Source organism: Balaenoptera musculus, chromosome 5 (assembly GCF_009873245.2).
Source record: "Balaenoptera musculus isolate JJ_BM4_2016_0621 chromosome 5, mBalMus1.pri.v3, whole genome shotgun sequence".
Classification (NCBI taxonomy): Eukaryota; Metazoa; Chordata; class Mammalia; order Artiodactyla; family Balaenopteridae; genus Balaenoptera; species Balaenoptera musculus.
In genome coordinates, this window is record NC_045789.1 from 32,104,009 (window position 1) to 32,119,195 (window position 15,187).

The following is a 15,187-nucleotide window of genomic DNA, read 5'->3' on the forward strand; positions in this document are numbered from 1 at the left end:
TCTAACACTATCCAAACTGTTCTCTTTCTCTCTAAAATCCCCTCCCTCCATTCAATTCCTATCTAAAACCTGACCAATTCATGACTCTCCTTAAAACTTTTCAATGGTTCTCCTTTCTCTAAAGCAGTGGATACCCAACTTGAACAGCCACTAAGATCACCTGGAGGACTTGTTAAAACACAGATTGCTGGGCTCCCACCCAGAGAGTTTCTGTTTCTGTAGGTCTGGAGCTGACCCCAAGATTTGCCTTTTTAACAAGTCCTCAGGTAAGACTGAAGCTCTTGGTCTGGCAACCATGTTTTGGGCACCACTACCCCAAAGAAAAAGCCCATCTGACTTACAAGACACTAAGGAATGTTCATATAATATGCCTCCAGTCTTCTCCCTCCACAGGTGTCACTCACAGCTCTCTTTACACACATACTGCACGCCACCTCCTGAGTTAAGTTGAGCGTGCGTACTGTACTGTAATAACATCAAGATCTTTGTTCACACTGCTTTGTATCTCTGTAATGCCCTTTCCATCATCTTGCTCCCTCCCTGGCAAACTACTACTCATTCTTAAAGACTAAGATCAAGTGTAGCTTCCTCGGTTAAGCCTTGCCCAACCTTCCCAAGGAAGCAACATAAGGCATTTCCTTTCCGTTTCGGAGTTAAAAAAAACCAATTATAACTATGCATGGTGACAACTGTTAACTAGACTTGTGATCATTTCACAAATATGCAAATATTGAATCATTTTGTTGTACAACTGAAAGTAATATAATGTTATATGTCAATTATATCTCAATAAAAATTAATATTAAAAAAAGTATATACACACAAACGAGTAAAATATTGAATGCTTTAATGGTAGCCTGAGATTTTCCTTAATGGTACATGCCACAAGTATTATATTTTTTGTTATATATTATCACAAGTTACATATTTATTTGTTTAGTTTCTTATTTATTATCCATCTCCCTCACTAAACAAAATGGTGCAAAAGGGTAGACACTATGCTGTCTTTCTCATTGCTATATTCCCAAAGACTAATAAGTAGTAGGCATTCACAAAATATTTGTTGAATGAATAAATAAACACATCACTTAATCTATTTCCCTAATTAGTTACTGCCATGTCTGTTTGATCTTCGTAATGACAGCCCCAAAGGGCAGGTGTCATATTCTTCCAATTTTGTGATCACAGACCCAATTACCCAGCAGGCCCCTAAATAAACGTCTGTTGAATGAATGAATGGCATTTAAGAAATTCTTGTGATTTAGCACAATTCAGCATCTATGCTGAGGGACTAAGATCTTAAAGCGTTGTATAAGAAGCATGAAATTGACCATAGAAACTTTATCCAGTTGATACTGTGCTAATTTGGCAGAGTTTTAGAAAATGTGCAGAATTTCTGTGATTACAAGCCATTACAAATGATTTGTCTACAGTTTGCTAACCATACAATCAAATTTAAGGTAGGCTGATTACATGGAAAGAAGAAAAAGTGAAGTGGATATTACAGTATCATCTGTCATATTTTATTTTCTCTTGAACAATGTCAGGAAGATGGATGCAAATAAAGTCATTCATAACCTTGACAAAGCCTCTAGAAAGACAACATATTATGCAAGGAAAATGCATCTGAAGGTCAACCTGGAAGAAATTCACTGACCAACTAAACAACACTATAATAACAATAACATCGGCACTTAACATTTAGTGACTGCATACATATAATGTGCCCGGTTTTACGCTAAATGTCTTACATGGATTATTTTCTTTAATCTTCACAGTAATCTTATGAGATAAGCACTACATTTAAAAAAAATTGTTTTACAAATGAGGCTAAGAATGCTAAGTAAATAGACTAATATCACACAGCTAGTAAATGTCAGAACCCAAATCTGACTCCTGAAGCCATGTCAGTACACATCTTTTTGAAAAATTCTGAAATAGAATGGTATATGCCAAAGCTGCATTAGGAAACTTCTAAAAATATGAAACCATTTCATACCAAGAATTATTTTTAATGGGTTTCACATATACCATTTGGTGACACTAGTATTAAGTATTGCTGAGTATACACTAAATCTGATGTGCCATGTCAACCCGAAGGCTTTATTTACAGATTTTATTGTTCTTTCAACTGGTTTTCACCTTTACACCTGCCTTTCAAAACTAACACTTTCACCTTGTATTATAGTTTATTTTTCTACCTTGCTCACTAGTACCTGAATTCCTAGAAGGCAGAGATTATATCTCATTCTTGGAACTGAGCACACAGTAAACACTCAATAAATATTTATAGAGGTAAATAAGAAATTATATTCTAGGCCTCTTTTTCACTAATTTAACTGTATATTCATTAGGAGATTTTAAAAATCGAATTTTAAAAATCAGCCTTTACAGCAAGACAGAGAATACCAACATATTTGTTAATTGCTAAGTCCAAAGACCCTCAATAAAGAAGCAATCCATTAAACTACTTTCCTCTGAGAATTAACAATAAGAGTTCATTCTGCTAAACATTAGCAACTTAAAAAATGTGATTTCATATATTTTAATGTGTATCATATTTTGTTTTGACACATAAACTATTTGATTTCCTTAAATCAAACTACCGTGCAAAAAGAAAGGAGAAAATTTCTCTTATTTCCTATTTAAATAAACACTTTCAATTAACTACCAAATTCGATACATGTTTTTGTTAATTTTTAGAAAATGTTTTAAATACTTTCATGCAATAACACTGCCTCAAACTATCTACTCAGGGCACTGACTACACATTTTTCTTTTATTTTTCAAGAAGTATAGCATAAATATTATTTGTCTATGTGATTTTAGTATCTCTTAAATGTGCCACTTGGCAAACACTTTTAAATTAAACTACTATAATAATAAAAATGTCAAACATCAAACTGTTTTGAGACTTTTTTAAAGCTTTTCAGGGGACCTTTTCTATAAGCTGGTAAGACACACTAGAGTACTATAAAACCAGAGTTGGAACCACTACCTTTATTAGGTTAGGAGAATTGGATCGAGACATAGATGCATTCATTCTGAAAGACCACCATTTTCCTCCCTTGTTGTTCAAAATTATAACTCTTCTTTATAGAATATCTACAGTTTCAGTTAAATTCAACTCAAAGGATGCAGTTATAAGGTCAAAATCTATCAAATATATTATTAGCAATGTAAGCATTTAAATTTTTCTTAAATATGTAGGTGAAAAGACAAACAGCAAGGCAAGAGTTAATTGAAACATTCCTCTTTAGAGCAACTGCATTGACGAGTGGGGGCTGGTGGATGGCGGGAGGAGGGAGCAAGGCAGAGAGATCCAGAGTTAATCAGGGAGCAAATCCAAAGCCAGGCATGGATAGGCCTCACTAATGAGTCTCAAGTACCCTGCAGTGGTTTTCAAACTTAACTGGCTTCAAACGATGCCACCCCATGACAGAATGCAGCTAGCCATAAGAGGAGGGTGATTAGAATAAATGACTGGAGTAATTAACTCTGATGTGAAACCACCTGATTGGAAAAGAGAAGCCAAGAGCTATTTAGCTGATGGTCCTCCAGTAGAAAAAGGAAGCTTTCCCTTTCTCTTGTGTGGGTGTTCAGTTAGAACTCAACTCTTTCAAGTAGGCATTTGGTAGCACTAATGAAAAGCAGCTTTCATTCAAGGGCCTTCCCATTCATTTTGAAAGGGGAAGAAAATAAAAGCTTCAAAGTAGAACTAATTTACTTTACTCCCCAACCTCTCAGTGAATTTGGCATTAGTGAAGTCTGCATTAGTATTAATGCTAACAATCTACCTCCAAATAATGTCATCAAATACCAAAAATTGTTATTTATGAAATAACTAGATAAGAATAATTTTAAAAAATTAAAAATTTTTCTTTCTCTAAAAATATTTTCCATCATATGTACATCTTAAATATATACATTTTTTATTTGTCAATCATACTCAATAAAGCTGGAAAAAATGTTTTACACAGAAAACTTTAAATTTATAATAATCGTTGATCAGTGTCAATACTTCCTTTATAAAATCCATTGGGATCATTATTCCTATAAAAGAGACCCCTGAGTAGGGAAGAAGGATATAAAGTACAAATGGTGTACATTTGCTTTTGAAGAGAAAACAAAAAAAGAATAATGTTAAGTCAAGGAAAGAAAGAATACATATTTTTGCAAAAAGACAGCTTTCTTACAGTGCAAATTGAGCCAAAGAATCCACCACACTCTCTAGTCTGCTTTATTTTACAAAGAGGGGAATTACAAAGACTGGGGGAATTACTACCTGCTGTTTTACAAGTAATCATCAATTCATTGGGCCAATGTTGTTCTGTACCTGCTGAGTTAATGTTCCTAGACACACCCCTCCCCCTTAAACAGGTTCACAAGCTGCCCAGGAGCAACTATGGTGTAGTAGCACATGTAACTTAGCAAATGTTTATGCCTAAATTCGGATTTATTTGACAGCTTTACACCTTTGGGTATGATATAATTAAATGTTTTGACAGCTAAACAAAAACTGTATAAATTTAAAAGCTATTAGGAGCTCAGCATCTAGAATCAAAATTTGCTTATACCCTAAACCATTTTTAGCCATGCATTCCAATAAAAAGCACAAAGAGAGGGGCAAATGTCTATCCAAATGTTTTAGCTAATTCTTTCACATTTCTCTTATGAAGAATATTCCACTTACAAATACTGCCAATGATTTTAATATCAACAAAGGGAACATAAGCAGATTTAAGATAAAGCCTAAACTTTATCTTTGGCTATTTTCTATAATTTTAGAAGCAGCAATACTAAAAAGGCGCAGACTAAGATATATGTAGTGTATTATTTAAAAGGCCACTATGTGCTATTTAAAAGGATTTAAAGCAACACAAGGAAAGTGAGTGGTCCGTCAAACTCAGCCACCAGTGACTCAGGAGTTAACTTTCATTCTCCAAAGGTGCCAGGTTCCAGATTTTCACAGTACCCTGTGCTGCTGCTTGTTCCTCTGAGATCCCAATTCTCGCTTCTTGTGGAAGAGAGGAATCACAATGCCTACCTTCAGAAAAACTCTCTGTTCATTATCTGAGCTCCAGAAAACATTCCCATCAGTAGTACTATTCAAACACATAGATTAAAAACCTCAGATACTTCTCTAAAAAACAAAACAAAACAAAACAAAGAAAAACCTATAAAGCAAAACTGTCAATTAAACTATCTTTTATTTTAAAATGCAAGGCCAATTTATATCTACTATATTGCATCATAGTATCATTCTGGAAAGCACCCTCAGAGTACTGGCTTACAATCTAACAAAAAAGCTCAAGTTTAAACAATATCTATAGTCAGAACCACTACTGAAGCATTTGGACTCTATCAAATATATAAAAACATTTAAAATCTACTTTTCATTATGTAATGACCTGAGGGGATATTCTATCCTCACTAAAGGTTAACAATGATCTGCTGTTTATTTTGAAAAAAATCAGTGAAATGTTTAGAAACCAGTTCACTTCTCCTGTGATGTTTATATTTCACTTTATCATCCTTGTTGGAAAGACAGTTCTGAAGGAAGAAAATACTATGAACCAAACCCTGTTTAACTTACACATGCTGATGTCAAGTAATTTAAAAAAACATATTCTAAAAAGAGCTTCTTATGTACACATTTAAAAACATAACTGCATTATCTAATTCTCTTCCTCTCACTCTTGTGAACAGGATGGATGTCTTTTTGTGTACCCTATTTGGATCTACTGGAACACAGCCTGAAAGCGGATTTAACTTTTCTGAGTTTTTAAATATCTGACAGTGTATGGAGTGTGGGGATAAGGAGGTGGGGACTCAGAAGCCGACAGCTGCAATCTGGCTTTTTTTTTTTTTTAAATGAATGAACTTTGAGTCATCTTATAAATGCTAGTTATAAGGCTCAGTATTCCTAGCAGATGGGCAGCTGTTTGAAGACTTACTGAATTTAGACCCAAAGGGAAGTATTACCTGGTATAAAATAAGAAATTGATGTTATTTAAATACTACATATTGAAGATGTCCTCTTCTTAGGAAATATTATCTCAGTGTCTTTATTTTATTATTTCATTGTTTCTCTTTTCCATGGACAACATGTTTTGAAAAGAGTTATCAAATAGTCAAATGTTATCAGATACATTTGACAAGATGTGTATATGTCTGCCAGACCTTCTGATTAGAATGAGATAACCAGTGGCACTGATCTAATTCAGCCAAAGCACAGGAACTAGAACTTAACCCGTGTTGCCTTTTTATAGGTAAAAGATCTACGTTCAAAGCATTGAGAAATTGCCGTGGCAGCTCTAGGGGTACAATGACCTTTGGTTGAGATCCATTAAACATTAATAAACATATCATGCCTAGTAAAATATACTAATTTCATAAACCTAAGACTCCATTTGACTGTAAGATGAACCTTTATTTCATGGATTGCTAAGAAATAAAAAGAGCTGCAAAATAATGATAACAGAATGCTATATGATACAGGATTCTAAAATTATACTGACTGAAAGAGCTATCAGCTAGTGGGAAGCAGCTACATGGCACAGGGAGATCAGCTCGGTGCTCTGTGTCCACCTAGAGGGGTGGGATAGGGAGGGTGGGAGGGAGATGCAAGAGGGAGGAGATATGGGGATATATGTATATGTATAGCTGATTCACTTTGTTATGAAGCAGAAACTAACACACCATTGTAAAGCAATTATACTCCAATAAAGATGTTAAAAAAAAGAGCTATCAGACTTTTTAGACTTAGATTTTATTAAGTATTGTACATATGTAACAAAGAAAATATAAATGAAATTAACTGGTTATTTATAAAACGTTTCAGAGTCCAACTCTTCTGAATTGTCTCCTGATTTGAAGTTGTTGAAATCTGTGTTTTTCTTCACAATACTGTTCTCACTGCCTTTAAAAGCATTAGTGATGCAGCATCTTTTAAAAAGAATTCTCCACTATTACCTTTGGAATTTTCTTCCAAGCCTCAGACATGCATTTTACAAATTTTGATGCTGACATTTTCTTGATCTCCCTGCTTTTTTTTTTCAGAGCTGTCAGTGCACTTCTCATGACTACTCTACCTCGATGCTCTTCTAACTGTGTTTACATGTCTATTAACCATGATACCTCTATCTGAACACCTCTACTATGATAACTCTATCTTAAAACTTACCAAAATACATTTTAAGATGTTTGCTGGAGCAACACTGTTTAGTGGAAGACAGCTTGGCAGTATCTTATGAGCTAAATATCCTCTTACCGTATGACCCAGCAATTGCACTCCTTGGTATGTACCCAAATGAGTTGAAAATTTATGTCCACATGAAGACCTGTACATGAATGTTTACAGCAATTTTACTCATAATTGCTAAAACTTGGAAGCAACCAAGATGTCCTTCAATAACTGAACAGATAAATAAACTGTGGTATATCCATACAATGGAATATTATTCCTCAATAAAAAGAAATGAGCTATCAAGCCATGAAAAGGCATGGAGGAACCTTAAATGTATATTGCTAAGTGAAGGAAGCCACTCTGAAAAGGCTACATACTGTATAATTCCAAATGTATGATATTCTGGGAAAGGAAAAACTATGGAGACAATAATAAGATAAATGACTGCCTGAATGTGGAGTGGGGGGAAGGGGGAAGAATGAACAGGTGGTGCTCAGGAGATTTTTAGGGCATTGAAACTTCTGTATGCCACTGTAATAGTAAACACATGTCATAATACATTTGTTAAAGCCCACAGAATGTATAACACAAAAAGTTAACTCCAATGTAAGCTATGGACTTTAGTTAATAAAAATGTATCAGTATTGGCTCATTAATTGTAATAAATGTACCACACTACTACAAGATGTTAAGAACAGGAAGAACTGGGGGCAAGAGGAGTGAGGGGTGTTCACTGAACTTTATGATCTGCCCAATTTTTAAATAAACTTGAAACTGCTCTAAAATAAAGTTTATTATATTTTTTAAAATGATGTTTATATGTCTGCCTTTTCCTCCACTGAGCTATAAGTTACTTAAAGACATGCGTCACAGCTCATTTATCTTTGGATCTCATGCCTAAGACAGTTATTAGGACATATTAGGGGGTTCCACTGCTACTTTTTGAACCGCTAGGAGTGTGGCTGCCCTAATCAAAGGATTCTCAGTGCCCTCATTCCTAGCACATGTGCCATGGCCTACAGAATGGCATGCATTAATAAATATTAAATCCATACTTTTCATATTATTTATATGAACACATCCCAGTAGGAATATAATCAGTCTCTTTTTCAGAGTGAGTCGAAAAGTATGAGTGGACAAGCCACTAATTTATCTAATACTTACTACATATTATTGTGCAAATATTGTGCTAGGCACTGTAGGACAAAGATAAATGAGACATTTTGTACCTGCCCTGAAGGACCTCCCAGTCCAATGAAGACACAGGTATGAAAACAAGTATGCACAAAAGGGTGTAGAGGGCAGAGAACTAAGAACATAAAACCAGCTTAAGTAGTAGTATAACCTTTCATATAAATATAGAAATAATTTTAAAGAAACATCCTGTTTTATATATTTGTGGGGTAAAAATATAGTTTGCATTTATCAATACTCAAGATTCCATAAAGCTTAAAACTTAAAATACTGTCTATATTCTCAACATTTTAACATTTCATCAAATTATTCTTGAGCAAACTGTGAACTGCCTTTATGAAGCATATACCATTTCCTTCAGTTTTTTCAGCTTTTGCTTCTTAGTTCTATTCCTGTCATCATTCTTGATGGCTTCAGAATTTTTACTAAGGGCTCTTCCCTCGAAGTCTTCCTTTTCTGCTCACGTTAGTCACCTCTAAGCATATAAACTTTGACTTAACAATCCAAGCAATTCAAATCCAAATGTCCTTGAATAACCATAACCTACTTTTCTGCTAGTTAATTTTTCTTTCAAACATGCCCTTTATCCTCACTTCTTATAATTTCTTTCAATTATTAAATTACAAAGACACATGACAATAAAAACAGCCAATAAGTAATGGCTTACTATTTATTGGATTACTGTGATAATTTACATAAATTATACCAATTAATTCTCAGACAAACTTATGTCTCCAAAGTAGATGTACCAAACAACTACACCATATTTTTTCTCTATATGATGAAATATTATGGAAACAGGCTAACAGATCTGGATTCCAAGCCTGGCTGAAATGGTTATAAAATCTTGGGCAATAGTTAAATTCTTAAAGCTTCAAGTTACTCATCTCTAAAATGCAAAAATACTACATTCCTCATAAAATTATTGCAAGAATTAAATTATACACTTGGTACAGAGTAAGTTCTTATTAGATGTCAATTCCCTTTCCAGTTCTCCTTCTGTGGTGGTTAGCCTCCAAGATGGCCCCCACCTGGTATTCAAGCTCTTGCTGGTTCCCTCTTATGCTAAATACGGCTGACCTGTGTAACCAACTGGACACTGTAGAAATGACATAGTGGGACTTTCAAGACTAAGTCATAAAAGATACTGTGCCTTCTACCCTTCTCCATTTTGGATGGCTTGGCCTGGGGAAAGTCAGCTGCCATATGGTGAGGAAACTCAAGAAGCTCTATGGAGAGGGCCATGTGGTGAGGTATTGAGGTCTCCTGCCAACTCACCAACAATGTGAGTGAGTGATCTTAGAAGCCCCAGTCATACCTTTGATGACAGTAGCTCCAGAAAACATCTTGACTACAATCTCATGAGAGCTAGAGAGCCAGAACCACCTAGCTAAGCCATTCTTAAATTCCTGACCCAAAAAAGCTATGTGAGATAGAAATGCCTACTGCTGTTTTAGCTGTTAAATTTTGGAGTAATTTATAGTACAGCAATACAAAACAAACACATCTTCCAGCCCACACTTTCCTTAGACCTGCTTGACCTGTTTTAACCCACACCAGACCCCATGGTGGTTATTTCACCTAGGTTTTTTACAAGCAATCTAGACTCTCACCAATTTGGCCATTCTTATTCTTATTTTGTTAATCCTTAATCTTGGTAAATCCCATGATCTATTTTTCTAGCTTCTATACATGGGCTGCCATGCTTCATTATAGAAAATCAAAACATATACCAATGATTTTACTATAAATCCAAGCTCTCTATCTTCAGCTGGGGCTCAAATTCTACTCTGGTAATTTTTGTGTTTCTTAATGTCATACTCCCTTCAGTGGCTGCCCTAAATTACATACCTGCCTCACTTTCTTTCTCAGTAGATTCTCTGGCCTTTGATGTCAAAAAGAGGACATCATAAATTATTTCTTGACTTTCTTCTCCATTGTAAAATGTTTATATTTCAACCCTACCTCTCCTCTTTATCCTGCACTTTGGGGTAAGAAGTGTCCTCATGCCTGGTTTTCAGTTTCTCCCCTTCTAAATTATTCTTTCTCTGAGACTATTCAGATTCTCCTACCTAGAATCTTTTCCTTAATTCCCTTACCATCACAGAATCATCTCTTCTTTCATTGGATATCGTACTTCTCAAAAGAGGCCATATTCATTCTCTCATTCCACAATCTCTCCCCCCCCATTACTCCTCAATTCCTTAAAATCTAGATTTCACCATACTCTATTGAAATTTTCTATTGAAAGTTGACAATATCCTCCCTTTTAAGTCTAAAATTTTTCTCCCTCTGTGAGAGTGAACTATTGTGGCAAAGACTGTTTATCATTCAATATCCACTCTTACTTTCTTTAATAATAAAAATATTAGCCAGAGACACATTTACCACTTCTCCTTCTAACTCGATGAGGCCATGTGACCAAGTTATGGTTAATGAGATATGAACAGAAGTAAGTATGTTCCACTTCCAGGTTGCTCATCTCAAAAAGAATGGCCATGTTTCCATTCCCCTTCCAACCGGCTAGGAAATGAAGCAAACTAGACCTATCTCGGGCCTAAAGATGGAAGTCACGTGCTACAACTGGCAGATTCGCTCTCCAGCTTTAGGTTCCTCTTCTCTGTGTATGAGAGAAAAATGAGGAGACCCTAAATAATATTACCAGTGACAAATTAAAAGTATATAAGTCTTGGGTACGTGAAAGAGAAATAATAAGACTCCAAGATACAGTGGCTTAAACATGACAGAGAATAACTTAGCCTGTACCATAACTAACACACCCAATGTACTGGTCAGGATCCTAGCGGGAATCAGAAGGCACAATTAGACTGGACTCTGATGAAGGTTCTATTCACATACAGGGTCAACGAAACCAACAAGCCATTCTGAGGAACCTGCAGACTCATAACAGTGAGATGGCATTACAGCCCATAGGCCTGAAAGAGTAAGGGGAGGCATTAATATTACTAGGGCTTGTCAAGTGCTTAAGTTATGAAAGGGAAACTGCCTGGATGTATCAATAGCTGTAGCTGTTGAAGGTCTAAGTCCTGAAGCAGGCACGGAGTGAGGGCAAGAAACAAAGTGACCTCCTTTGCCTGCTATCCTGTCTCCCACCTGCCTTTTGCAATCCATAGCGACCAGCCTTCCAAGGCGTAAAAGAGAGCAGAGAAGGGAGTGGAGGTAACGACTGACTTGGAAGGGGTGGGGAGGGGGAAGGAAGGATAACAAGCATAGCTATTAACAAACAAAAAAATATATCACATTAGCATTTGGTGAGACCACTGTGAAGCATATTTTAAACCATCCAATTGCTCTTGAAATACCCTCTCTTATATACTTTTAACATTACATATACATTCTTACGTTTTTAACTGTTACTGATTTTTTTATGGGTTCGTTCCTCTTTGTCTTCCTGTTCTCAGAAGAAAATTGTTTCCCAGGGCTCTGTCCCTGGATTTCTTGCCTCTATGCCTTACATTCTAAGGTAAAGTCATGAACTCCCTCTACCTTCAACTATCATTCAATATAGATGACCGCCAAATCTCTGTCTCCAACATTGATCTCTCTCCTAAGTGCTGGATCAAAGGTTGCATATTTAAGTATCTATGGAATCCAGGTAGGTAAGAGGAACTTAATATGGCAAACTGGATATAAAACAGCAGAAAAGGATAGAGGCTGCAGAAAACTAGAGAGTTATGCCTAAGGTGTGGGCATCACCTAGCTCCACTTGATTTTGCCATGCACTAATGTAGTTCCAGTACAATCAGATAATCTAACTTCTAAAGAAAAGGCCAGAAATCTAAATTTGGGAGAGGGAGGGATCTCTATTTTATTTTTTTAATGATGGCAACCAACTCCATTTACTTAAAATCTTAAAATATCAAGTTTATTTCAGAAATAAATTTTAAAATCCTCTCACTATAAAGCATTCAGAAGTGCTGAATAAAATAAAACAAATATGCTTTCTTAAAGCTTTGTTTTGAAATAATTTAAGTCTAATAATTTTAGACTTAAAGAAAAACTGCAAAAATAGTACAGTTTACATATACTCTTCACACAATTTTCCAAATGTTAACCTATATAATCACACAAATATCAAAACCAGAAAATCCATACTGGTATATGCAGAGACTGTCACTTTCACCATTTCCCCCCAAAGCCCTTACTTCTGTTCCAGGATCAAATCTAGTATCCCACATTGCACTTAGTTGTTGCATGTACCAATTACAAAGGGAAAAATAACAACAAATAAGTTTTTAAACGAAAACTGTGCTATAAAGAAAGCAGCAAAAGAAATCCCCAGGAGTCACAAACAAACAATAACTAATAAAATGAGAAAACAGTACTACAGAGTTGTAAACAGATAAAGATAACACCTGGGTGGTTTTTGTTTGTTTGTTTGTTTTCGGTCTCAGTCACTGAGAAGTTTGGTTTTAATGCCCATGAAGAAAAAGTACAGGAGACCTTGGCTCCTCTCATAGGCTGGTGAGGGAGGAGGGAGTTGGAAGTGAGATTTCTCCCTATCCAATGCTGGAACCCGTGAAGAGCCATGACCTCAGGGAAAAGAAGGCCAGGAAAAAACATCTATTTACAAACAGCAGGATAAAGAGAAAAGCTTATCTGTCTTGATCTGGGCTTAGGTAGGAAAGCCTCCCTTAAGAGTTCATATCTAAAGGTCTGCCCCTCATATGGACACAGGATTTAAAAGTATAACCAAGAGGTCTGAAATTTATGTACAAACTGGTCCCTGACTGAGACACTTAGAAGAGCAAACGCAAAGCACTCTGGAGAGGCATACTATCAATCAAGGATTCTAACAGGTAAAGCCTCGCCTAAAGATGAACACACAATCCCAATTACCAAATATACGAGGGAACAGACTATCGTAAGCAAGAGTCATCCAATAGCACAAACGGAACTACAGATATTGGTAATATTGAACAAGGCTCCTTGTTCAATAAATGTTTTAAGTTACTAGGGACATACAAAGAATGAGAATATAAGAAAAGGAGACACAGCTGTTGTTTTTTAAAGTTGGTTTGAAAAAGAACCAAACAAATTCTAGAATGAAAAATACAGCCACTAAGTTTATAGTGGACTGCTTAAACAGCAGATTTGAAATAGGTGAAGGGACAATTAGTGATATAAAAAATATGAGGAAATTACAAGAATGGAGCACAGAGAAATAATAAAACGGAAAATACAAGAGATGCTTCGTAGGCCTGGAGGATGGAATGAGAAAGAATCTTACATCTGAAAGGAATTCTACCAAGAATAAATTGAGAGAATGGGGAGGAGACAATATCAAAGTGATAATTCCTGAGAACTTTCCAGAATGTATTTAAGACACAAATCCTTAGGTTCAAGATGCAAAATAAGTCCCAATCAGAATAAATAAAAACAAATACACACTTAAACACATTATAATAAGACTGCAAAATATTAGACAGTCGGAAAAATGTTAAAAGCATCCTAAAAAGGAACAGCTGATAGATTTCTCAGCAGCAACAACAAAAGTGAAAAGCTAATGCAATAATAATATCTTCTAAATGCTAGGAGAGAAAGTTACGGTCAACCTATTAGCTAAAGAGTAAGATGAAAAAAAATCATCTTAGATTGAAACAAACAAACAAAAAAACCCACTGTGTCAAACAAAAAACATTTCCGTAGCTCTACACTGCCCATGGGCTACCAGTTGGCAACTTTTGCTGTACATCCAGAACTTAAATTGTCTGGCTTCCTCCACCTGGGTGTTGCATCAACATCTGAAACTCAACCTGTCCAAGGATGAATGCAATTGTATATTTCCACAACCGTCTCCTCTTCATGACTTCCCTATTTCTGTTATATTCAGCACCATCACCCAGTTATTCTAAGTCAAAACTTTAGAATACCACTGAACTTCTATTCGTACAAAATCCTACAAATTCTACCTATATATTTGTCTTCTGTGCTATACATTCCCACTGTTACTATTCTACTTCAGGCTCACATCATCTAAACATTTGAAAAAGCCCCCTAAATTGATTTCTCTAGTGTCAACTGCCCCTACTCCATTCAATCCTATATGATGCTATTAATACTACAGTAAATTTCCTAAATTGGAACTTCAGTCATACCACTCTTCTCCATAAAATTCTTAAATGCTCCTCTTTGCGCACAGGATACAGCCAATTCCTAATCATGGCAGTCAAGTCCCTCTGAAGATCTGACCTCAAACTTGCTTTTTGGTCTAAAGTATCAACTACTCTTTTCTTTACATTAGTCAAACTGGATCACTGTTAACCAAAATAGCTTGTTAACTCTCTTCTGTATTTCCGTATATATTCTTTCCTCTAATGGAATTCAATTAAAATAAAATTTAAACATATCTACAGAGGTCTCTTCTGTGTTAGACGCCTGTGTTCAGAAGCAGGGAGGTGGGGATGGAGTAGAAACAAATTATTCACTTATTCACACCCAGTTTTTTGTCTGAGTCTCATGAGGGAATGCCCTCAACTTCCTCTCCTTTCATGCTTTCCCTTATTCAACACACTCACACACATTTCCACCTGTCAACTAAAGTGGTCGCATAGAAGCCAGATAATCATCCCTAACGGAAATATAGAGGAGCTTATGGCATTTCATGGATAGCAGAGCAAAATAACATACTCCAAGTTCTCTTAGATTGAGGATCCTATTAATATTATAATGTGACCCTGAGCTATCAAAGAGCCTGTCAACGAAAGATAACATCATTATGTCGTTTTTGCCAAAGAAGTAAATATATGATTTCTGATTTACTTTCAGTTGATCATAAAATTA

At 35.7% G+C, this 15,187-nt stretch overlaps 1 protein-coding gene across 4 annotated transcripts in view; it reads right to left on the bottom strand.

Moving 5' to 3' along the window:
• The window catches only part of LRBA (LPS responsive beige-like anchor protein), a 745,100-nt gene that overhangs the window by 85,916 nt on the left and 643,997 nt on the right, over positions 1-15,187 (bottom strand). The window lies entirely within an intron of this gene.